The 25,455-nt window shown below is 40.4% G+C and overlaps 1 protein-coding gene across 7 annotated transcripts in view; it reads left to right on the top strand.

Moving 5' to 3' along the window:
- HIVEP2 (HIVEP zinc finger 2) overlaps positions 1-25,455 on the top strand; it is a 237,244-nt gene that overhangs the window by 106,762 nt on the left and 105,027 nt on the right. The window contains exon 1 of one of the 7 annotated variants that reach the window (XM_023552854.2): positions 9,533-15,811. The exons of the other annotated variants lie outside the window; for them this stretch is intronic. The gene's annotated coding sequence lies outside the window, so the exon portion shown is untranslated. Of the gene's footprint in view, positions 1-9,532; positions 15,812-25,455 lie in introns of those variants that run through there. 7 annotated transcript variants of the gene reach the window in all.

Genomic DNA, 25,455 nt, shown 5'->3' with positions numbered 1-25,455 from the left:
CTCCAGAAAGCAATATTTTAGAAGTTATTTTATGTATGGTGACTACTAATAGTCATTAGCAATCTAAAGAAGCTAATAACTTACAAAAAGATCTGAAATTTTTAAATAAAAAACCATTTTATTGGTTAATGTCAGGAACATTGATGAGGCCAAGAAAAGATTTTGTTTATATTCAGAGTTTATATTAAAGAAAACCAAGTTTAATCTAGAGTTTGTTTAAACATATATTTCTGCTATAAGAGGTTTCATATTAAATGTTGTGGTATATTACGGAACTGTGAACAGAAAATTTATTTAAAAGAATCAAATCTGTTCTTGCCATTTTTACATGTTGTAATTGCTATAGTAGCAAATCTATTCATCGACTTTTTTTTTTTTTCCGTTGAAAGCAGAAAAAATGTTTGAGGAAAAAATGACAGTTATCTTTCACATCTGGAAACTAGTACAATTAATTCATTCTTTCTTATAATTATGTTATTCAAACACACTTTTCAATTAGTAGTGCTTCTCTGTTACAGAGATTTTTATAGTGGAAAAAAGAGAATGTAGGGTGGCAAAAAGATTCAGGTCTGAAATATTGATCCCAGAGGCTTACAGACTGTGGCCTGATGTGCTGCCCTAACTTTGCCCAGAGCCCAGCCCAGTGCCATCGAGTCGATTCCAACTCATAGCAACCCTACAGAACAGAGTAGAACTGCCCCATAGAGTTTCCAAGTGAGTGTCTGGCGGATTCGAATTGCCGACCCTTTGGTTAGTAGCCGTAGCACTTCACCACTACGCCACCAGGGTTTCCACCCTAACTTTATAAACCTAAAATTTTCTGAAAAAAAATTTTTGAGTAACACTCTAAGAATTTAAATGCTGTTTCACTGTTGTTGTTTTTCATCATTACAGAAAACAATAGCTCTCAAGCTTCTTCCACCATTTTCTTGCAGCTGTCCAGAGTAACCATCTGCTCTTGCAGGTGGACCAGACTAACTTCCAGGAAGGCTGCTGCAGTGTTTGGCCTATTCTCTTATCATTTCTTTCTTAGGAACCTGCTTAGAAATGGAATCCTTTTCTAGAAAGAAGTTCCATACACTGAGCTTTATGTAGTTTGAAAGGGTAGCATTGAAAACTTAGAATGCAAGACTATATTCAATTGTTTAGGGGGAGAGGGCTAGTTTCAAGGGTATTTATAGATGACTTAGAAAAAAAGCCAAAACAGATCTATTTTTTGGAGTATTAAATTTGGGACACTAACTTTTCATCTTCATTACTTCCTGGCATCAGCCTGACTGCAAAATGTGTTTTTTTTTTTTTAATTCCTGTTAGTTGTATGGTGCTATTCCACTTTATCCAAGGACATTCTCACAATCGTTGTTATACTTGAGCCCATTGTTGCAGCCACTGTGTCAGTCCATCTTGTTGAGGGTCTTCCTCTTTTTCCACTGACCCTCTACTTTACCAAGGATGATGTCCTTCTCCAGGGACTGGTCCCTCCTGATAACATGTCCAAAGTATGTGACACATAGTCTTGCCATTCTTGCTTCTAAGGAACTTTCTGGCTTACTTCTTCCACAACAGATTTGTTCATTCTTTTGGCAGTCCATGGTATATTCAATATTCTTCTCCAACACCATATTTCAAAGGCGTCAATTCTTCTTCACTTTTCCTTATTCATTGTCCAGGTTTCACATGCATATGAGGTGATTGAAAACACCCTGCCTTGGGTCAAGCACACCTTAGTCTTCAAAGTGACATCTTTGCTTTTTAACAGTTTAAAGAGGTATATAAATGTACTAACCAAAATAAATAAATAAATAAACCATTGCTGTCAACTCAATTTGGACTCGTAGTGACCCTATAGGACAGAGTAGAACTGTCCCATAGGGTTTCCAAGAAATAGCTGGTGGATTCAAACTGCTGATCTTTTAATTAGCAGCCGAGGTCTTAACCACTGTGCCACTGGGGCTTCTCATGAATGCACTAAGTAGATCTTTAGTCCTTGAAAAATAGATCCAAGTCTTCTATGAAGTGGTGGTCGACTTAACTTCTGTTTCTCTTTTATTTCTTCCATAGTTAATGAAGCACATAGGAATTAAAGAGAAGAAGATTTACCTCATTTTAAAAAGTCTACTTATCAGACAAGCTGCAAAATTTGTTAGGAGTAAGGACTAATATGCTACCACAAGTGACAGTACTGGGAATCTTGTGGGGCTTCATACTAGGAGCATACACATAAGTAATTTTTTAAATTCTCCAAATAGATGATTAAAAAAAAATCAAACCTCTTGCCATCGAGTCGATTCTGACTCATAGCCACCCTGTAGCGCAGACTAGAACTGCCCCATAGGGTTTCCAAGTTGGTGGATTCAAATCGCCGACTTTTGGTTCGCAGCCATACCTTACTGTAGCTCTTAACCACTTTGCCACCAGGGCTCCAAAATAGATAAGTACCATAAATTAATTTTCTCATATTAAGGACTCATTTAAATTTTTATCCCTTTGGTTCTCCTTAACATTAGTGGGAATCATGTGAAATCAACACATGTATATTTAGGTATTATTATGGCCCAGAGTTTTTCTTTTAAAAGCAGAACTTCTAGGGGGATAGAAAGGTTTATTTTTTCCCTATTGTAAACTTTAACCAAAATAAAAATCTTGTTTTGGTTAGAATCCTTTCCTTCCAGACCAGTGACTTTCAAAGGATATCATCACAGAGCTTCTCGCTTAGCAATACAGCAATAAACATTTTATTCTCAACTTGCATTTAAAACATTCTTTCTCTGGTCTTTATTTTGACAAGCTTGTGTGGATTAAGTCTTACTGCCTTGCCTTTGAACATATGCTGTTGCCTGAGGTAATACCTCAGACTCTTCTTGGAGTGACCTAAAAGTTACAGTATTGGTTAAAAAAAAAAAAAAACCTCAGAAATCTGTGTGTCACTCCTTTTAATATTCCTATAGTGTCTGCCTAGATCCTGGCCCCAAAGTAGGCAATCACAAGCAATTCATTTAACAACACTCAGCAAATGTTTCTTGAGCACCTGCAAAGTGCCAGGTACTGTCCAGCCTGCTGAGCACAGTTCTCCACCTGCAGGATATCTAGTTTATAAGAAAGTCAGATGTAAACAAACTGGGGCACAGTGGATGAGGGTTTCCACAGAGAGGTGCACAGGAGGATGGGAGGTGAGATGGAGGAAATGAGTCACAGTATGAGGGAAGGGGCATTCATTCTGAAGAAATTTTAACCAAGCACCTGCTATTTTCCGGGCACGATTTAAGGTGCTGCCCTTACAGGGGTGAGCAACACAATTTCCTTCCCTCAAAACCCTGTAGTATTAGAGACAGATCTGTGTGTGTGTGTGTGTGTGTCCAGGCACGCACACGTGTGTATTAACTAGCTAGAGAGATTGTCCATGAGGAGGTGATGTTTGAGTAGGGACCTGAACCGAGTGAAGGGGTCAGGCAGAAAGACCAGCAAATGCAAAGCCCCTGTCACTCCATGACGTGCACTGCATGTTGCCGTGTGCCTTAGCGACTCCATGTGACAGCAGAACTGCCCCACTGAGTTTTCTTGCCTGTAATCTTTAGGAAGCAGATATCTGGGTCTTTCTCCTGCATGGAGCCACTGGGTGGGTTCAAACCGGCTACCTTTCAGTTAGCAGCAGAGTGCTGAACCGTTGTGCCACATATATTTAAAAACTCCCCTCTTTAAAGAATAGAAATAACGTTTTTATGCTTTATGTCACCGGAAGGCCGCCACATCGGTCTTTTGGGTCAGGCCCACCTGGAGATGCCCTCTGTCCTGGGCCTGGCCCTGGCCTTGGTCATGGGGCGGCGGAGTGTTACCGAGCCGGGCCATGATCCCCTTTCTAGGGGACAGCCCTCCTTCCTGTCCCTGGCCCCACCTGCTGGTCCCTAGGGTCAGCTGCAGTGACCATGCAGGACACCGTGCTGGAGCCAGGAGCCCAGAAGCCCGGGGAGGCCGCCCCGGGGGAGAGCGGGGAGGGCAAGGCCAGGGCAGCTGCTGGGGCGGCTCGGTGCACGAGGAAGCGCCGGCCCGGCGGCTCCCGGCCCCGCCCGCCCGCGGCCCTGCCCCGCCGCTCGCCGGGGCTGCCCCGCGGCTTCTCTGGCGTCCGGCGGGTCCCAGGTCCCAGGTCCCAGGAAGCCGAGCTGGGAAAACAAATCGAACCTAAAACCCGGAGTTCTAATCTAAAAAAAAGGCCCGTGATCAGGTGTTTACAGCACCTCAGCTTCAACAATTAAAAAGAAAAAGGCGTGGGTGGGGTAGAAAATAGCAATACCCATACTTTTTAAGTTTTTGAGAAAAACAGGAAACTAGTCTTTTTTAACAAGCGATGCCCAGAACTGGTTATTGCAAAGAGGGTTGTTTTTCTAATGCGCTGTGGTGAGCGCAGCTGTGCCTGTCTGCTCGAGATGGCTGGCTGTGGATTTCTTTAGATGACAAACCTATAGACCGGCAAGTGTAATTAGCAGCAGTAACCTGGTCATTATGGCCCATGGTGCTTGGAAAACAATTTGCACAAGTACTGAAAGCCGTGAGAACATACAAAATAAGAACATTTGGCAAATACACAGTTCTTTCCGGAAGTTGTGAGTGACCCAGACTTTTAAGCCATACAATAGCTTATTGTAGGACTGTTTGACTTCTGTCTTTATTTGGATTTTTTTTTTAAGTTGATGGACAACATTTTGAAGGCAAAAGATGTAATACTTCTTTTCTAATTTGCTCGTTAACTCAAGCTCCACTTTCTTACACTTTTTTAGATCTCTATTTTTTGCTTATATTTACTGGTTGGTTGCAATTAAATAATGTTCATGAAGTAAAATTGAGGTCACAGTGATATTGTAATCTCTTGTTCTCAGAACCTCACAAATACACCATTACTACAGTATTTTTTGAACAACATAGGAAAAATCACGGGAGGGATTGTTTGGGCAATTATTGACTGGATTTTTGTTCTTTTAAATAATGTAAAATGTCCTGGAACCAAATGCAGTATACTAATTGCGTTTATCTACACGGTAGCCTTGTACTGAAGTCCAGGCTAGTATCAGACTAGTCACTGAGGTTTCCCCTCAACTTCCTGCTGTGGGTTTGGGGTAATCCCGGAGCCCTTTTAAACTAGAGTTCTCCCTTGCAGGCCATTCCTTTGTGCCCCTGGAGATGACATCTTTCTAAGGATAAAAGGGGGCATTAGACTTTTGCAAGTTGAGTGATACAACCTAGATTTCATTGTTTATTGCATTTTATGGTCACCAAGCCAAGCATTTGGTTTGTTCGTGTGTCAAAGGCTTTCCGCTTATCTGTTTATATCAGGCTTTCCAGTTATCTTTTTAATAAGTAAATTACTCACGCTTCTCTCTTGTGAAGCCTCTTTTCAGTCCCTGATGGAGGCACTGTGCCTGGGCTTAGCAATGCCCCCTCTCCAGCTGACTGCTGAGGCAGCTCCAAAAAAGGCAATTGAGCTGCTATTGATTTTTGTAGCACACTGGTCATGTTAGAGTTATTTGCAACGAGAGGAGAGTCAGCTCCTCTCATCTGCCTTTTAGCTTCACTGCAAAAGTACGGTGCATCAAGACTTCAGTCTCTCCCTGGCAGTTAACAGGAGTCAAAGGGGATTCTCTTTACTCTTTTCTTTGGTGGTGGCTTGGACAAGAATCCCAGATATTATAGGGGAACAGTAGGTGGAACTAGGGGGTGGGTGGGATAGGAAGTGCTCATTTTTTAACCCCTTGCTGCCTGTTTCTTAGTGAAATGGGATGATAGTAGCTGCCATTTCTCCCTCACCAGGATGTGGTTACAAAGTAATGATAATGTTTGCCAAGTGCTCTGAACTAGGCATGCAGATGTTTTCAAAATTACCAGCTATTACTGAAAAAATAAAGCAGCAAACAAACATGCATTATCAGAAAATCTCAAATTTCCAACACTTAGGAAAATCTTTCCATTTTCAGCTGGGAAAACAAAGCCCTGGGAAGTTGTGATAATGTGGAAATGTCAGAACAATGAGTTTCTTTTACTTTCACTTCTGATGCATGCCCCCATCATGGTGTATTTTTTAATAAGCTTTTGTGCTAGGATTTAAAACATCTTGAGGCCTAGAAGTATATTTTTCTACTTTTCATACTTGATAGAGCCCTGAGTGTACCTTTGACATACTATTTCCCTGTATCACGCATTTGAACAGAAGCATTGCGTAAAAAAAAATTCAGGGGACGGTCCCAGGAGAACAGTATCCATTCTTAGAGTGATGAATGAAAACTTTCCCTCCATTCAGTATTGCTGAGAGGCTCCCTAGAACTAATTTGAGTGTCTACCAAATGATTATACGTACATAAAGTACTTGTGCGCTACAGCTAAAGGCTCCTGAAATCCATATGGTGCTTGCCCTCCAATTTTGTTTTCGCTTTCTATTTTTATTACAAAAACACAGCAGTGTATTGTACTTTTCTTCTGTCTTTCCTAATGAGAAGATGGTGCTATGGAAGTGATGACTATCTGTGCAGGAGGCTGTGGCTGAAGAGGCCAGTGTGTAACGATTAGTCCCTACCTTGCTGAGCACACAGGAAGGTTGTTCCTTGATTTCTTACAGTCATCATTTCTGATACAGCCTGGGGCTAAACGGAGAGTGGGTTTCTCAAGCTTGGTGCCACCTTTCATCTCTGTGCAAAGAAATCTCTCTTCTGTAATCGCTTGCTGCCTGGGTGGTTCATCTGCTACGGTCCACAGACAGCCGGTACATTTGAAGCCCTCCTTGTAGAGCAAAAGGGTTTTGCAATGTCCCTTCTGTCTACTCCCTTTGGGGGCAACCCCCTTCTCTTTACCATTTGGGAAGAAAACAATCATGGCGGCAAGAATTGAAAGGGATATTGGAGATGAGGAAGTCAAACTCTTTCTCTTTTCAGTTGAGGAAAGAGAGGACCAGAAAGAGGTTAAGTCACTCGCCCGGGTCATGGAGCATGTGGTGGCAGAGAGGACCCGGTATCTGTGCCCTCATTAGTAGTCTTGCTTTCGTTCTTTTTTCACACAGGCAGCCCAGTAGGGATTTTTGTGGGGGAGGTCATTGCTTTAATACTGGTTAACTGTGAGCATTTCAGAAACTTACTGATGCTCCTGAGTTGTCATTTGATGCTGGTTGGGGAATACAGCTGCTAGAAATGCTAAAGAAGCAGGATGTGGTATCTGTGGCAGGGTTTACATTCACATAGGAGGTTGCACAGTGCCCTGCTCTAGGCAACTTCATTTTGTCCCAGTTGATACCAAGTTAATGCCACACCCTTTCTGCCAGCCTCTCAAAGACGGGCTGTCTTGAGTTTTTATCTTCAACTAAAACGTAGATCTCACACACAAAAAAAACAAAAAACAAAAAAAACTGCTGGTTGGTTGTAGAATTTCTCTGGTTGGACATGATCTTCACAATGGAGTTTGAGTGATACCGTCTATAGGGTTAAGCACATTGGGAGCATGATAACATGTTCCAAAAAGTTACTGCAGCACAAGGATCTTATAGGGTTTCTCAGCTTTGGCGCTATTGACATTTTGGGCTAGATAATTCTTTGTTGTTGGGAGCTGTCCTGTGCCTTGTAGGAGGTTTAGTACATCCTTGGTGTCTATTCACTAGATACCATTTGCATCCCCTTAAGTTGTGACAACCAGAAATATCCCCAGATATTGCCCAATGTCTCTCTGGGGTAGGGGGTAAAAAATCACCTTGGTTGAGAACTACTGCAGACTAACAATAAATCTGAGGAAGATCACGCATCGATCACCCTGACCTAGATTTTCATTAACAATACGAAGTTTGAATTTATAAAGCCAAAGTAACAAAGCGAGGATTGAAATGTTTACATTTCTGAATAATGAATATTACTAGTCAGTGATAGTGTGAACAGCAAACCCAACCAGGGGACTTTCCCTGATGGCTTATGGTAGGAATTCCCTTTCTCTTCCTGCTGCCCTCAACTCGAGGACACTCCCTTTTCAAAGACAGCCCTAGTTTATGATTTATTTATTTTCTGTGCCCTCTTTTCTTTTTACACTCTTCCACCACCACTGTTGCTACTGGACCGCCACTGTCTAGAGCCACTGCGATTCTTCTGTTGATGCCTCTGGCCCATCATTCTGCCCCTGGAGAATGCTTCTTTCTAGTCCTCCTTTATTATTATTATTTCTTTTCTTTTTTTTTTTTTATTGTGCTTTAGGTGAAAGTTCACAGCTCAAGTTAATCGTTTATACAAAAATTTATGTGCATATGGTGACGTGACCCTAGTTGCAGTCCCTGTAATGTGACAGTACACTCCCCCTCTCCACCCTAGGTTTGCCCTGTCCATTCAGCCAGCTTCTGTGCCTTTCTGCCTTCTCATCCCGCCTTTGGACAGGAGCTGCCCATTTAGCCTCATGTATCTACTTGAACTAAGAAGCACATTTTGTCCCCATTGTTACCAAGTTAATGTTATACCCTTTCTGCCTGCCTCCCAAAGACTGGCTGTCTTGAGTTTATACCTTCAACTAAAACACAGATCTCACACTTTGTAATTCCAAAAAAAAAAAAAACCTGCTGATTGGTTATAGAATTTTTCTGGTTGGATATGATCTTCACAATGGAGTTTTATGAGTATTTTCTGTTTTATAGTCCAGTCTAATCTTTGAAGAGTTGGCTTCGGAAATGGTTTTAGTTATGGGTTAACAGCGAGTCTAGGGACCATGTCTTTTGGGGTTCCTCCAGTCTCAGTCAGACCAATAAGTCTGGTCTTTTTACCTGAATTTGCGTTCTGCACCCCCCTTTTCTACTCCGTCAGGGACTCTCTGTTGTGTTCCCTGTTAGGGTGGTCATTAGTGGTGGCTGGGCACTATCTAGTTCTTCTGGTCTCAGGCTGATGGAGTCTCTGGTTTATGTGGCTCTTTCTGTCTCTTGGGCCCCTATTTTTCTTGTGCCTTTGGTGTTCTTCATTCTCCTTTGCTCCACGTGGGTTGGAACCAATTGATGCATCTTAGATGGCTGCTAGCCAGCTTTTAGGACCCCAGACGCCACTCACCAAAGTGGAATGTAAAACATTTTCATATTAAACTTTATTATGCCAGTTGACCTACATGTCCCCTGAAACCATGGTCCCCAGACCTGCAACCTTGCTACTCTGTCCCTCAAAGTGTTTGGTTGTGTTCAGGAAGCTTCTTAGCTTTTGGTTTAGTCTGGTTGTGCTGACTTCCCCTGTATCGTGTGTTGTCCTTCCGTTCACCTAAGATGATTTTTTTTCTGCTATCTAGTTAGTTGAATTCCCCTCTCCCTCCCTCCCCACCCTTGTAACCATCAAAGAATGTTTTCTTTTGTGTTTAAACCTTTTCTTGAGTTCTTAGAATAGTGGTCTCATACAATGTTTGTCCTTTTGCACTGACAAATTTCACTCGGTTTAATGCCTTCCAGATTCATCCATGTTATGAGATGTTTTCCGGATTCATCATTGCTCTGTATCATTATGTAGTATACCATTGTATAAATATACCATAATTTGTCCATTTGTCTGTTGATGGGCACCTAGGTTGTTTCCATCTTTTTGTTATTGTTAACAATGGTGCAGTGAACATGGTTGTGCATGTATCTATTTATATGATGGCTCTTATTTCTCTAGGATGTATTCCAACAAGTGGGATTGCTGGATCTTATGGTACTATAGGGTCGCCATGAGTCAGTATTGACTCAACGGCACTGGTTTTTTTTTTTTTAATGGTACTTCTATTTCTAGCCTGTTAAGGAAGCGCCAAATTGGTTTCCAAAGTGGTTGTACCATTTTACATCCCCACCAGCAGTGTATAAGTGTTCCAGTCTCTCCACAACCTCTCCAACATTTATTATTTTGTGTTTTTTGGATTAATGCTAGCCTTGTTGGGGTGAGATGGTATCTCATTGTAGTTTTGATTTGCATTTCTGTAATGGCTAATGATGGTGAGGATTTCCTCACGTATCTCTTAGCCGCCTGAATGTCTTCTTTAGTGAAGTGCCTGTTCATGTTCTTTGCCCATTTTTGAATTGGGTTGTCTTTTTGTTGTTGAGGTTTTGCAGTATCTTGTAGATTTTACAGATTAGACCCTGATCAGATATGTCATTGTCAAAATTTTTTTTGCAGTCTGTAGGCTGTGTTTTTACTCTTTTGATGGAGTCTTTGGATGAGCATAAGTGTTTGATTTTTAGGAGCTCCCAGTTATCTGGTTTCTCTTCTGGTGTTTGTGTATTGTTAGTTATGTTTTATATTCTATTTCTGCCATGTATTAGGGCTCTTAGCATTGTCCCTATTTTTTCTTCCATAATCTTTATTGTTTTTGATTTTGTATTTAGGACTTTGATCCATTTTGAGTTAGTTTTTGTACATGGTATGAGGTATCGACTTGTTTCATTTCTCTGCAGGTGGATATCCAGTTATGTCAGCACCATTTGTTAAAGAGACTGTCTTCTCCCCAGTGAATGGCCTTTGGGCCTTTGTCAAATATCAGCTGCTCATAGGTGGACGAATTGATGTCTGGATTCTCAATTCTGTTCCATTGGTCTATGTACCCATTGTTGTACCAGTACCAGGATGTTTTAACTACCATGGTGGTATAATAGGTTCTAAAATCAGGTAGTGTGAAGCTTCCCACTTTGTTCTCCTTCAGTAATGCTTTACTTATCTGGGGCCTCTTCCCTTTCCATATGAAGTTGGTGATTTGCTTCTCCATCTCATTAAAAAGTGTTGTTGAAATTTGGATCCAGATTGCACTGTATCTGTAGATCCCTTTGCACAGAATAGACATTTTCACAATGTTAAGTCTTCCTATCCATGAGCAAGGCATGTTCTTCTACTTATGTAGGTCTCTTTTGGTTTCTTGTAGTAGTGTCTTGTAGTTTTCTTTGTATAGGTCTTTTACGTCTCTGGTTAGATTTATTCCTAAATATTTTATCTTCTTGGGGCTATTGTAAAAGATATTGATTTGATCATTTCGTCTTCTGTGTTCTCTTTGTTGGTGTAGAGAAATCTAACTGATTTTTGTATATTTATCTTGTATCCTGATGCTTTGACGAAATCTCCTATTAGTTCCCATAGTTTTCTTGTGGATTCTTTAGGGTTTTCTATGTATAAGATCATATCATCTACAAATAAAGATACTTTTACTTTTCCTTACCAATTTGGATGCTCTTTATTTCTATTTCTTGCCTAATTACTCTGGCTGGGACCTCCAGCACAGTGTTGAATAAGAGTAGTGATAAAGGGCATCCTTGCCTGATTTCCATTTTTGAATGGGAATGCTTTCAGACTCTCTCGATTTAGGATGATGTTGGCTGTTGGCCTTGTATAAATACCCCTTATTGTGCTGAGGAAATTCCATTCTATTCCTATTTTGCTGAGAGTTTTTATCATAATCGGTGTTGGACTTTGTCAAATGCCTTTTCTGCATCAATTGATAAAATCATGTGGTTCTTATCTTTTGTTTTATTTATGTGACGGATTACATTGATTGTTTTTCTAATGTTGAACAATCCCTGCATACCTGGTAAGAATCTCACTTTTGATATGTTGTTGAATTCTATTGGTTAGAGTTTTGTTGAAGATTTTTGCATCTGTGTTCATGAGGATATTAGTTTGTAGTTTTCTTTTTCTATGGTGTCTTTACCTGACTTTGATATCAGGGTTATGCTGGCTTCATAGAAAGAGTTTGAGAGTATTCCATTCTCTGAAATGACTTTAGGAATAGTGGTGTTAACCGTTCTCTGAAAGTTTGGTAGAATTCACCAGTGAAGCCGTCAGGGCCAGGGCTTTTTTTTTATTGGGAGTTTTTTTAATTACCTCTTCAATTGCTTCTTCGTTATAGGTTTATTTAGCTGTTTTACCTCTGTTTGTGTTAGTTTAGGTAGGTAGTGTGTTTCTAGAAATTTGTCCATTTCCTTTAGGCTTTCAAATTTGTCGAAGTATAATTTTTCATAATATTCTGTTATGATTCTTTTAATTTCAGTTTGGTCTGTTGTGATATCGTCCATCTCATTTCTTATTCGGGTTATTTGCTGCTTCCCCTGTTTTTCTTTTGTCAGTATGGCTAGTGGTTTATCGATTTTGTTGATGTTTTCAAAGAACTAGCTTTTGGTCTTGTTAACTCATTCAGTAGTTTTTTACATTTCATTTAATTCTGCTTTAGTTTTTATTATTTCCTTTCTTCTGGTCTCCATGGGCTTCTTTTGCTGGTCTCTCAATATTTGTTCGAGTTGTAGGGTTGGTGTTTTTATTTTGGCCCTTACTTCTTTTTGGGTGTGTGCATTTATCGTTGTAAATTGACCTCTGAGCTCTGCTTTTGCTGTGTCCCAAAGGTTCTGGTAGGATGTGTTTTCATTCTTCTTTGATTCTGTGGATTTTTTAATTCTGTCCTTGATTTCTTCTATAACCCAGTAGTTTTTCAACAAGGTGTTGTTCAGCTTCCATTTATTTGATCTTTTTTTTCCTGTTATTGATTTCTACTTTTATGGCTTTATGGTCATAATAGATGCTTTGTAATATTTTGATGTTTTGGATTCTGTTAAGGCTTGCTTTGTGTCCTAAAATGTGGTCTATTCTGGAGAATGTTCCATGTACATTAGAAAAGAAAGTATACCTGGCTGCTATTGGGTAGAGTGTTCTGTATGTGTCTAGGAGATCAAGTTGGTTGATTGTGGCATGATGTAGATCTTCTGTGTCTTTATTGAGCTTCTTTTTGGATGTTCTGTCCTTCACTGAAAGTGGCGCATAGAAGTCTCCTACTGTTATTGTGGAGCGTCTATTTCTCTTTTCAATGCTGTTAGTGTTTGTTTTGTAGCCCTGTCGTTGGACGTGTAAATATTTATTATGGTTATATCCTCCTGGGTGTATTGACTCTTTAATTATTATAAAGTGCCCTTCCATATCCTTTGTGGTGGATTTTGCTTTACAGTCTATTTCGTCAGAGATTAATATTGCCACTCCTTCTCTTTTTTGACTGTTGTTTGCTTGATACATTTTTTCCATCCTTTTAGTTTTAGTTTGTTTGTGTCTTTGACTCTAAGGTGTGTCTCTTATAGGCAGCATGTAGACGGATTGTGTTTTTTTTTTTTAATCCATTCTGCTGCTCTCTGTCTCTTTATTCGTGCAATTTACTCCATTTACATTCAGCATGATTATTGATAGATACGAGTTTAGTGGTGTCATTTTCATGTCTTTTTGTGTGTGTTGTTGACAGTTTCTTTGTTCCAGTTAATTTTTTGTGCTGAGTTGTTTTTCTTTATGCATTTCCTTTCATCTTTTTCAGTGTTGTTGGGCATTTTGTATTTGCTGAGTCTTTGTTTTTCTTCTTCTTTACTTTGATGTATAGGATTGTAAGTTTCCTTTTTGGTTACCTTAATATTTGTCTCTATTTTTCAATTTTAAACCAGTCTTTTCTTTCTTTCTTGATATCTCCTTGACTTCCTCTCTGTATGAAAGTTGTATGACTACATTATTTACTCCTATTTTGTTTTAATGTTGTCATAGTTCACCTGTTGAGTTCTCTGTTTCCCTATAGTCAGTGTTTTAGCTTTGATTTATTTTCGTGACTTCCCTATCTGGGTTGATACCTGGTTGTTCTGTCCTATGTTCTAGTCTTGGGTTGTTATCTGATGTTATTGATTTTCTAACCAGAGGACTCCCTTTAGTATTTTTTTTGTAATTTTGGGGTTTACTTTTTATAAATTCCCTTAACTTCTGTTTATCTGGAAATGCCCTAATTTCGCTATCATATTTGAGAGAGAATTTTGCTTTATATATAATTCTTGGCTGGCAATTTCTTTCCTTTAAGGCTTTTTATATGTCATCCCATTGTCTTCTTGCCTGCATGGTTTCTACTGAGTAGTCAGAGCTTAGTCTTACTGACTCTCCTTTGTAGGTGACTTTTCGTTTATCCCTAGCTGCTCTTAAAATTCTCTATCTTTGGTTTTGGCAAGTTTGATTATAATATGTCTTGTGACTTTCTTTTGGGGTCTACCCTGTGTGGGGTTCGATAAGCTTCTTGGATAGATATCTTCTCATCTTTCACGATATCAGGGAAGTTTTCTGCCAACAAATCTTCAACAATTCTCTCTGTATTTTCTTTTATCCCCCCTGTTCTGGTACTCCAATCAGTCACAGGTTATTCCTCTTGATAGAGTTCCACATAATTCTTAGACTTTCTTCATTTTTTAAAAATTCTTTTATCTGATTTTCTCTTAAATAAATTGGTGTGAAGTGCTTTATCTTCAGTATCACTAATTCTGACTTCCATTGCCTCAATTCTGCTCCTATGACTTTTTATTGAGTTGTCTTATTGTGAAATTTTATTGTTAATCTTTTGGATTTCTGTTTGCTGTCTCTGTATGGATTCTTGCAGCCTGTTAAATTTGTTGTTATGCTTTTGTATAATCTTCTTAAGTTCCTCTGTTGCTTTGTCTGTGTGTTCCTTGGCTTGGTCTGCTTTTTCCCTGATCTCCTTCCTGGTCTCTTGAAAAGCTCTGTATATTAATCTGTTGAATTCTGCCTCTGGTAATTCCAAGACTTTATCTTCCTCCAGGAGGTTTTATAGTTCTTTGTTTTGGTAGCTTGCTGAAGCCGTCATGGTCTGCCTCTTTATTTGATTTGATATTGACTGTTGTCTCTGAGCCATCAATAAGTTATTATATTTATTTACTTTATATTTGCTTTCTGTGTCCCACCCTCTTGTTTTGATATGCCCAAATAAGCTGATCATGTGAGTTACTTTGATTATTTGCATCTTTGAAGCTTCCACATCCTGTCACCAGTTGGTTAGAGCTGTTATGGTATGTGAGCCCAGGAATCCATTTACTTTTCTTGTGTGGATTCAGCTCAGGTGTCCAGGTCATTGGTCACCAAGTGTGCGGTGCAGGCTCTCACCTATAGTCCTAGACAAACAGGGCTATGTAGTGGTGATTGGAGTAGGCACCAGTTTCTGGCTGCAGTAGGTAGGGAGCTGATGGCTGTCCCTGCGTGCTTGGGTGGAAGGTGTGTCCTTGTCCATGGAGCATGCAGGTGGGTGGATTTTGCAGCTGGACTTTGGGCAGCCAATGCTGTTGGCTGTAAGGACTGGGAGGTACCACTTATTCTTGGACCCCTGTTGCGTTTGGCTCAGTGGAGTAGATGGAGCCACCAGTCCTCAGGCCCCTGACGTGGGTACGTGAGGACCCTGCTTAGTGGGCAGGGCAATGTCAAATGTCATGAATCTGCCACTCCTCCTTAGCTCTTGCAGTTGAAAATAGCCTTCGGGTATATACCCTGTTGTACTGTGCTGATGAAGGCCTATGCTTTTGAAATGGGCCACACAGGTCTAGGCAGGGGTGAAAGGCATTCAAAGTCTGTAGACCCCTAATGCCTTCCCTGGGCAAAGGGGAGGTACCTGCCCAGAGTTCCTGGCTTAGGGGGGCTGGCAGATTGTTTTTTCCTGTTTGTTAATTTTTTCTTCTCCAAAGCTGGGAGAATGGCTCGGAGTACACAACTGGTCCCACTTCCAGCCCAGGGGCACAACAAGGGCTGAAGCAAGACAGGACTAGAGCAGAGCAGGGAGGGGACAGAAAATGGGAGGAGAGAAGTACTTCCCAGAGCGGGGAAGGGTATTTTTGATCCCGTGCTGTAGGTTACAGGCTTGCACTTAACTTCCACAGATTCAGCTCTGCTTCTCCCTGGTTCCGGAGGCTCGACCAGACTGTCTGCCACTTGGTTTCTCCCAGATGTGGAAAACATATCCTGAGTGCTACTGCTTGCCTCAGCCCACATGTGCCAGCTGATCTAGCCTGCAAGGTGCTGTCCAGGTCAGGTCTGGCAAATCCTTGCTGCTTCTGAACTATCTGTCTGTGCTCCTGCTGCTCAGTTCGATTCTTCAACATTGTCTTTAATGTTCAGGGCTCCTATATTGTCATATATAATCAATTCACTTGTTTTTTGGGGTCTTTTTTGTAAGAGGGACCCCAGGAAGCATCTGACTATTCCACCATCTTAACCCTGCCTTCCTCCTTCATTATTTACTTCTGGGAGTACTACCTACACTTTTATGGCCCATGCAGGAAAAGGTAACATGCAGTTTCATATCCTATTGACTCAAGCCTTCAGTTTGACTATTTTTTCTAATAGAAACTATGTCAGATATGGTGGGTAGGCTTATTATGCTCTTGTTACATTGTCTTAGGCTAATTCCGAATTGGGTTATACAGGCTTTTGAAGGATAGCCTGGAAAGCTAACCACTATTTACAGCACTGGTTTCAGGAAGGAACATTCCAAATTTCAAATAGTAGACTTAAAAGCAAACTTTTGGAACATGACTTATTTTAAGCTACTAACCACTTGGGGAGACAAGAAGAACAGGTGTAATAACTCAGCTTGCAACTGTTTCAAGTGATTTCCTCACCAAACCACAAGAAGACCCTCTGGGTAGGCAGCTTAGACTCCTGCTAGGCCACTAGTACTACACCCTCCCACCCTAAATTTCCAGACTGGAAGGGCAGACAAGCTGGGCCAGCTGTGGTTTGCTTCTCTGATGTGGAATAAATAGACATCTGGCAATCTCCTTAGATTCCATTTGGACATGCTTTTGCATATAACTTTTTCCAAATGTACTTAGCCTGTTGAAAGAGGAAAAGAAGAACACCTTAATCTTTGGATTGGGAGACTAACTAAAGAAAGTCAGTAAGAAAATAACCAAATCTAGAAAGACTAAAGAGATGTTATACAAAAACCAGTTGCCATCAAGTTGATTCTGACTCGTGGCCCTGTGTGTGTCAGGGTAGAACTGTACTTCATAGGGTTTGCAATGGCTGATTTTTTGAGAGTAGCTCACCAGGCCTTTTTTCCAAGGTACGTCTGGGTAGACTTGAACCTCCAACCTTTTGGTTAGCAGCTGGACATGGTAATCATATGCAGTTAAACTAAGGAGAGTTTAGATTCATTAAAAGATAAGAACAGAAAATACCTTACTTTATAAATGTTTATATCAAATAAAACATTTGTCAAAGATAGAAATGTTTATCATTAGACTTGGAAAGATACACTGGAAAAGACTGCTTACTCAGAGACTTCTATTTCTGGTAATCCTGTGAGTTTTTTTTTCCCCATTTTTCTCTAAATTTGTCAAATTGCACAAATTGATACTTTAGATTGCGTGACAAATCTACACAAGCTAGAATGGAGAATGGGTGGGCCAGTGAATTCTTTTGGAAAGTTTCTACAACACATATACTGGTGATTTTCAGATTGGGTTCAGGGTACCCTGAGACATCTGAGTTGTTGAAAGAAAGTATAATTCTGGTGGATTTGGCTAATTTGTGTCTGGTATAATCACCTCTAGGTTTAAGACTTCAGATTTTGAGAGGTAGGTGTTTAGCCCCCAAGTTCTAAATAGCATACACTGAGAAGAGAGGTGCCTTCCCTGAATACTGTTATGTAGCTTTCAGACTATCTAGCATGCTTTTTATTGTGGGATCTTCATAGGACCAATCTGTTTTCAGTGTCTGCCTTTTGCTCCTAAGCCCTATGAGGACAAGAGCCATGGCTTATGGGCGGCACAGAATTGTTTGTTGAATATGTAATTGAATAAATGAGGGGGAAAAATACATCATGAGTATAAGACAAGCATAATATTTTTTTGATAGAAAATTAAATAAAGGCATTTCCAAATAATGGAGTTAAAGCAAAATTTAAAAGACTGTCATGCAGGGAAGTTTTGCCTCTTTATGGAAATTTGTGGCTTTTATTTTAGAACAAAGAAATATTGTATTTTCTAGAAAAAGAAAGCATGGCATGCCCTCCAAAATTAATCTAGTGGAACATGGGCGTATAAAGGCCTCCAAACCCATCAATTTTAGTCTTACTTTAAAGTAATAAACACTTTTCAGTGCCAAAGTAAATTAGGACAATGATCTGGGTAAAAGAATACTCTTGAGCTGTATAAGAAAGATTTTGATTTTGTTGCCAAATTTAGAGCAATGACCTTCATTCTAAGTGTGAAAGCATTCCATCATTGTTGTGTAAGGACTTGGTTGGCTGACCTGAAACTCTACTGCCGTGTGGTTCATTCATGCCAGCTCAGATAGAGAGTAATCAGGAACGGTTCGATATATTCAACCTCCTTTAACTTGGCAGTGGTGGCCCATTTGCCAGGTCATAATCCTATGATAGAACAGAAAATTGGGTACACGTAACTGCAGGGTACTTATATAGTCACACTGTGTATGTTTTTAAGAGTGTTGGTTTGGAGCCTGACTGACAGGATTCAAAAACTAGTTTCAGCACTTACTGTGAGGCCATGGACAAGTTCCTTAAACTTGTGAGGCCTCAAGTCCTCTGTAAAAGGTATAATAATAGTACCTGCCTCATAAATGATTAAATGAAAAAATACATGTAAATCACTTACGGCAATGCCTGAAACACAAGAACTCAGTAAATGTTTGTTGTTTTTATTATTTTCTGTGATGATTGTTTCAAAGTCCATTACTATATCTAGATATTTTTTGCTTAATGTTTTTCAGTAGTAAGCCCAAATTTTAAGGTTTCCTCTTTATGGAAATCAGAGCAGCCTAAACAGTGTCTGGGTTGCCAATATCATCTGCCACGTCTTAGAAAGGAATTAGATAATGCTTGGGGTATATATGTGTGTCTGTATGTGAAGGTGGGTTTGGGTATGTGAAGGGGAAACCCTGGTGGTGTAGTGGTTAAGTGCTACGGCTGCTAACCAAAGGGTCGGCAGTTCGAATCCACCAGATGCTCCTTAGAAACTCTATGAGGCAATTCTACTCTGTCCTATAGGGTTGCTATGAGTCAGAATTGACTCGACGGCACTGGGTTTGGTTTTTTGGTTTGGTATGTGAAGGAGCCACAATGCTAAGGCTTGCCAGACTGAGGGCAGGCTCGCCCCCGCTTGACTGGGAGTCATGGATGGACTGAACATGTTGCCACAATATATTGTTGTTGTTGTTAGGTGCTGTGGAGTCAATTTTGACTCATAGCAACCCTGTAGGACAGAGTAGAGCTGCCCCGTAGGGTTTCCTAGGCTGTAGTATTTACGGGAGCAGATCACCATGTCTTTTGTCCCTCAGGGCTGCTGTGGGGCATGACCCCAGACTGAACAGGATGAGCTGGTCTTTGGGTGCTGTGAGTGGGAGAGGTCAGGCTATTCTTTGAGGATGCTTTAAAATGTTTGAAAGATTCGAAAACAGGGTAGTTTGTGCATCGCCTTTGTCACGAGCAATTTATTTCGTCACGAAGAATTTAAATATGGTTTTGCTGTTTCTCAATGGATGTTAGTGTTTTTTAATTGATTTAAAATCTGTTTTAAAATGAGATCTTTGGAGGAAATAACTTGTAAAGTTTCACAGCTTAAAAATTCTATGATTGTGTTTTACATTGGCCTTTTGGTAATTTTATTTTTGAGAATTCACCACATTTTTGTGTGATTTCTTTTACAGCAGAACATCATATTCCTTGAATTAGAAGCTTCCCAGGTCAATAAATCAATATTAGTGGGTAGTTAATTGTTGAGAAATTGAAGTTTTACTTTAACACAATCAAATCATAATTATGTCTCTCCACCGTGGCCAACATTTAATCTAGTAAAATCTTGTTAGAACATTTCTTTCTTTCTTTTTTTTAGGGTTATAGCTATTAAAAGCCACTCAATTTGAGAAAAAAAAAATTAAATATGTTTAGGTCCCTTCCATCTTGAAAACAAACAGAAAACAAACAAATAAGGAAACAAATACTTCTGCCAGCTTTTAAAGCTAGAATGCTATGTATGCTATTTCTCCCCTATGGTCAAAATTACTCAAAAAACAGTGTGTATTACCTGTCTTGACTGCATCACAGTTTTGACCACCAGCTTAAGCAAGGAATATCAGTAAACTATTTTGAAATTCAGTGAAATCTTTTAAGTCTTTGATTCATTTGACCTATCACTTGATTTGGATTTGACTCTGTCATGCAATTTTTTTGTCCTCTTGATTCTGGGATGCTGTGGCCTGATACCTCTGCCTCTCAGCTTCTTCATCTGCTTCCTGGCTTTGTGGCTTTCCCCAGAGTTCAACGTTTAGGCCTTTTACGCTCCATCGCTTCCCAGACTACCTATTTTCCATACGTCCATTGTTTGACCTATCACCCTAGATGTTAGTGGTGTTAATGGTCTCCCAAACTGGATTTTTAGTTCACATATTCCTCTGAATTCCATCTCTATCTGTCCAACTCTCCACTTGAATGTTTACCATCCAACTGTCTACCTGTATGTTCTGAAGTCACCTCAAAGTTTATCCTAAAACCAGATATACTAATTTCATCTCAAACTGGTTTCTCTCCTTGTCTACTTCACCAGCTTCTGCTGATTATTCACGATCCATTGCAAGAGTCTCCACTCTCAGGCCTTCCTTGATATCCACCTCCCTCCCTCCTGTGGGCCCTACTGTAACTTGTACTACAGCACTTTTCATACTACCTGTAAGCCAGGTGTTCTTTGAGATCAGAGAACATGTTTGTGTAGCTTCTAATGCAGCTCAGGGCCTGGTGTGTGATATAGATGCTTGATAGATGGTTGTTGAGTAGGTTAGCAGATGGCAGAAATAGCAAATTATAGATATTGAGATAGGAAACAAAATTTTTATTTCACCAGGTAGGAAAGTTTATAAGTAGGCAGATGTTAAAAATATGTTCAGGGCCTTATGGAAAAGTGAAGGCTTTAGCCTTATTGATTAGCTATAGGATTTCAGAAGAGAAGCGAAGCCTCAATTTCCCTTCACAGACTTGGGGCTAAAACAATGCCTTCATTTGATTCTAATGGAGACCCACCATCCGTGAAGTCGTGGCAGTAAGTGCAGCTTTCTGAGTGACGTTCTCAGCCATTTGAACAATGGACAGAGCAGAGCCCAACTACCTGGTGGGGAGAATATTTAGGTGTACTTGTTTTCTAGACGTGGTTCTTCCCCTTCATCTAGTCTCTCTACATTCCCCGGAGAGGCTGTTTGATTCAGGATATGCAGATATGTATGCTTTTGTTTACTTAGGCAGAAAATAGTAACAACAACAACAACAAAAAATCAGAATTTCATTTACAGAGGTGATTAAGATCATATGTCTGGATATGCTAGGTGTACCCATTTAAAATTATCTCTAAATCCACTAATATTAAGGCAGTCCACTGGTGCCAGTAGCTTCATCACACTGCACTGGAGAAATATTAGAAAAAGTTTATCATTGGAATCTTTATATTGCTGGGATAGCTTCTTGCTAAATGGGACAGTTAATCTAATTGTTGTTAGTTGCTGTCAAGTCGGCCTCAACTTGTGGCTACCTTGTGTGTAACAGAACAAAATGCCGTCCAGCTCTGTGACATCTTCATGATCGTTGCCATGTTTGAGTCCATTATTGTGGCTGTGGTGTCCGTCCATCTCATTGAGGGTTTTCCTCATTTTCACTGACCTTCTACTTTACCAAACATGATGTCCTTTTCTAGCTATTGGTCTTTCTTGATGGTGTGTCAAAAGTAAGAGAGCTGAAGTCTTGCCATCCTCATTTCTAAGGAGCATTCTAGTTGTATTTCTTCTAAGCTACCGTAGGTTAAGCCATGTTAATTTTTAAAACAAGAGGTTTTAGCAGTAAAACATCATCTGTGACTTTCCTCTATTTAAAATTAAGTTCTCTCTACTCTCTACTTGACTATTGTAGAATTACATTATGTAACTGTTTTTCCCTTTGGCATTCATAAAAACAAGAAGCATGTATCTTGAGGTCATCACACATTGAGCAAAAATGTTCAATACATGGATAAAAATTCCACTTGGCTTTTTGATTACTAGCAAGCCTCACATAGATTTGTAGTTTTCATGTATTTTGGAGTCTTATACTCTCTGGGTAGTCTTTTATGGAAAAAAAAAAGGAACAATAAACAAAACATCCTGTTTTTATAATATCCAGCACAAATCCCAGTGGAATTATTACAGAAATAGCTGAAAGTTCTTCCTATATCAGTTAGCAGCTTTTGATTTCCATTATTTAATCTTTTTCTTCTCAAGTCGTTTTTTCAAGTGTGACCAAAACAAAATTATTTGAGTCCTCAGGCACTGAAGTCCTGCTAAGTGTTAATTGCCCAGGTTTTAATAAAGAGTTTGACGATAAACTGAAAAGAATGTAGGCATGACCACAGAAAATGTAGTGACCATTTTAAAATGAAAATTATTTCTAAAAGTCTCTTTGATCCTTTTTTTTTTCTTTTATTTTAAAGTTGACTCTTTTGGAAGCATAGAAGGATTGCTTTAAGTGCTTGTGTTAAAAATAAAAAAATAGTAAGTGAAAATTGAATAGAAAAGATATTTTTAAGGGGTTGTAATATGGCTTTAGGACCAGTGAAAGAGCCAGAATGATGATTCAGAAGCTGAAAATAACTCTACGTTTTATGCAATCAAGTAAAACTCTACCTTGGCATTCCCCACACCGAATTAGCAGGGAGCTGGAAGTCATTCCACCCCCAGCATGCCATTATGGATGACACGCTGGGCTATGACAAACTGCTGGCTTAATGGAGCGTGTGCTGCTAGAAGTACAACCCTGATGTACAGGGTGGATTAGAGTTGAGTGACCTCAACTCATATTCATTTCCTCTGAAAGGAAAACTAACAAGTCCCTATCTGTTCTAATGAGCCTTTATGTAGCATGGCTTCTCATGAGGGAACCCAGGCACATCAATGGCATAAGTGGGCCATGTTTCTGTTTGATGCTTACTTGCCCTGAAAGGGCTTCGTAACACTACATCCTGGTCTTTAGGAATCTCAGAGGAATACCATGGAAGAGTGAGGGATTGATTTTTCTTTTACTCTCTTACCATTTTTTCTGAGTTTGTTTTCTATGTGGTTTTATGCAAAAAGTGGTAAAATAAACCAAAAAACCAAACTGGTTGCCCATGAATCTGTTCTGACTCATGGCAACTCCATGTGTGTCAGAGTAGAACTGTGTTCCATAGAGTTTTCTATGGCTGATTTTGGGGAGGTAAATTGCCAGGCCTTTCTTCATAGGTGCCTCTGGGTGGACCTGAACCTCTAACCTTTCGGTCAGCAGCCTAGTGTGTTAAGCATTTGCACCACCCAGGAACTCTGTAAAACAGAAGGAAGAGGATATAAGTTAATTCCCAAACCAGCTCCCTTTCTGTCGAGCAAATGAGTAAACCTCTCTGGGTAGAATCTTCTCATTCAAGAGCCTGAGTGATCTTTGTGCCTGAGAGTTTGATGCCTCCCCTTAAGTCCTTGTGACCTAAGGTGGGACTAGATGCTGGGCCCTGTCAAATAAACAAAACTGGCAGGCTCTAATTAACGTGTGATGCTACGCTAATTAAACAGAATTGATGGGAAGTATGGGGAGGATATTAGCAATGGAATAGTGATGCTTGCATGTAAATGATCTTAATTGCCCCTTTGACTTAATGCCCTATTGAGATGAACAGGAGAATGTCACATCTCACTTAGCTGTATTGTTTTAGACAGTGGCTGCAGACTGAGAAGGACCAGAGTCCATTAGCTTGCATTGTGGTGTCTGCCTTTGCAGACAGAAGGCTTGAGAATGTATGTTCTTTTCTTTTTTTTTCTTTCTTTCTTTTTTCCTTCAAAGGAAATTAAATCACAGCCCTGACAGGAGAGGGTAAAATCTCTGAGAAGACCTCCCCAGTGCTTGGAATTCACAGATTCTACCCCGTCCCAGTTTTCTATTGTCCTAAGGCAACACTCTCCCCTGCTGGGCTTCTGGGTCTTTGGCTGCCTGCCAGCTCCCTCGGGCCTCTGGCTTTGAAGTGTGGTTCAGGCAGTCCTCAGACCAAGCTGTTGCTGCTGTGGCCTGGGCTTCACTCACCCTGAGTGCCAGGAGGGATGTCCTGTCTTGCAGTATACATTTCGACAGCCCCAGTATTTGTCAGAGGTTCCTAACCCTCTTGCGGCAGAGGGAGCTGGCTTTTGTGTCAGCCACAAGTGTCTGCCCCCAGCCACTCTGCTGCTTCGCTTTGTTTTGGTGTCTGCAGAAGATGGGTTCGCACACAGCTTGTTATCTGAGGGGAGGGACTCTCTGCCTGGGGGAAGACACCAGCGCTGCCAGGCCCCCTGTCACTTTGAAGGGCCTCCTTGGCAGGGCTCAGGGGAACCGACCCAGTGAGTTGAACAGCTCCCTCTGGGGACATTGCATCGACCTTCATTTGATCTAGGACTGGCAGCCTGGTTAGTGAGGATGTAAGTTCTGGCTCGGGAAAGCTTTCTGAACTGAACTTTATTTCCACCATGGTTCTAGGCTTGTAGCTTGGAGTCTGTGCTGTTGCAGATGTAACTCTTCTAACTCCTGGTAATATCTGTTGGTAATTCTAAAAGCAGCTGGACGTGTAAACACAAAATTATATTGGTGGATGCTGAGGAGGAAGAAAATGAGGCTATGCCTTATAATTAGCCAACAGACGTATATATCCTAACCAGAGGGAGAGAGAGAGAGGATGAATATTTGTGTGTCATGCTCATTGATGAACTGTCTTCAGAAGAGCCAATTCAATTCAAATAGAAATTGCCTTGGAAAACTGAAAGCAGACCAAACCTTGTTATATGTGACACAGCCTTGTATCTTACTAAGACTGGTAATAACACTTCCCACACAGGAGGATTTCTTGCCTCTGTTCTAGTAAGCTCCTGTCTCCCAAATACCGCTCCTCGCCAACACTGATTTATTTATGTGTATTAAGTTTTATAATGTCCCAAGTTTTTGTTTTGCTCTGTTTTTACATAAAGTCAATTTTCTTAATAATGAGAACACTACATTTTTGGCAGTTCAGTGTGGAGGATGATGAGCTGCTGTTTGCCGTAGATGGGAGTGCAGGCTGCACCATCCTGGGACCTCAGGAGAGGAAGACGTCTGGAAGGGTTCGGAATAGGGAGGGAAAGAGATTTCTAGAAGACAAACTTCACAGTTTTCATAGGGCATGTGTTGCTTGCATTCGATTTACTGTTTTGCAGTCCTTCATGGGTAACGATTAATTTAGCATCCTCATGTTGATATCTTTTTCTTGTTCATTAATGAATGCGTGTGTGCGTGCGTGTGTGTTGGATGTGGGGGACAGGGAGCAGATGCGTTGGTGCATCTTGAATAAAAACAAAAAAAAACCCAGCTACTACTGAGTAGATTCCAACTCAAGAATATTAGGGCCTTATTTGGCACAACTGTAGTGATGCCCCAGTGGCACAGTGGTTAAGCATTCGGCTGCTAATCAAAAGGTAGGCAGGTTTGAATCCACCAGCCGCTCCTTGGAAACCCGAGGGGGCAGTTCTATTCTGTCCTATAGCGTCACTATGAGTTGGAAGCTACTGAAAGGCAACGCTTTTTTTTTTTTTTTAATAGTGATGGAGGAGCCCTGGTGATGCAGTGGTTAAGCGCTCAGCAGTTCTACTCTGTCATATAGGGTCA

This window comes from Loxodonta africana, chromosome 1 (genome assembly GCF_030014295.1).
Source record: "Loxodonta africana isolate mLoxAfr1 chromosome 1, mLoxAfr1.hap2, whole genome shotgun sequence".
Taxonomy (NCBI): Eukaryota; Metazoa; Chordata; class Mammalia; order Proboscidea; family Elephantidae; genus Loxodonta; species Loxodonta africana.
This window is presented reverse-complemented; position numbering and strand designations above follow the sequence as displayed.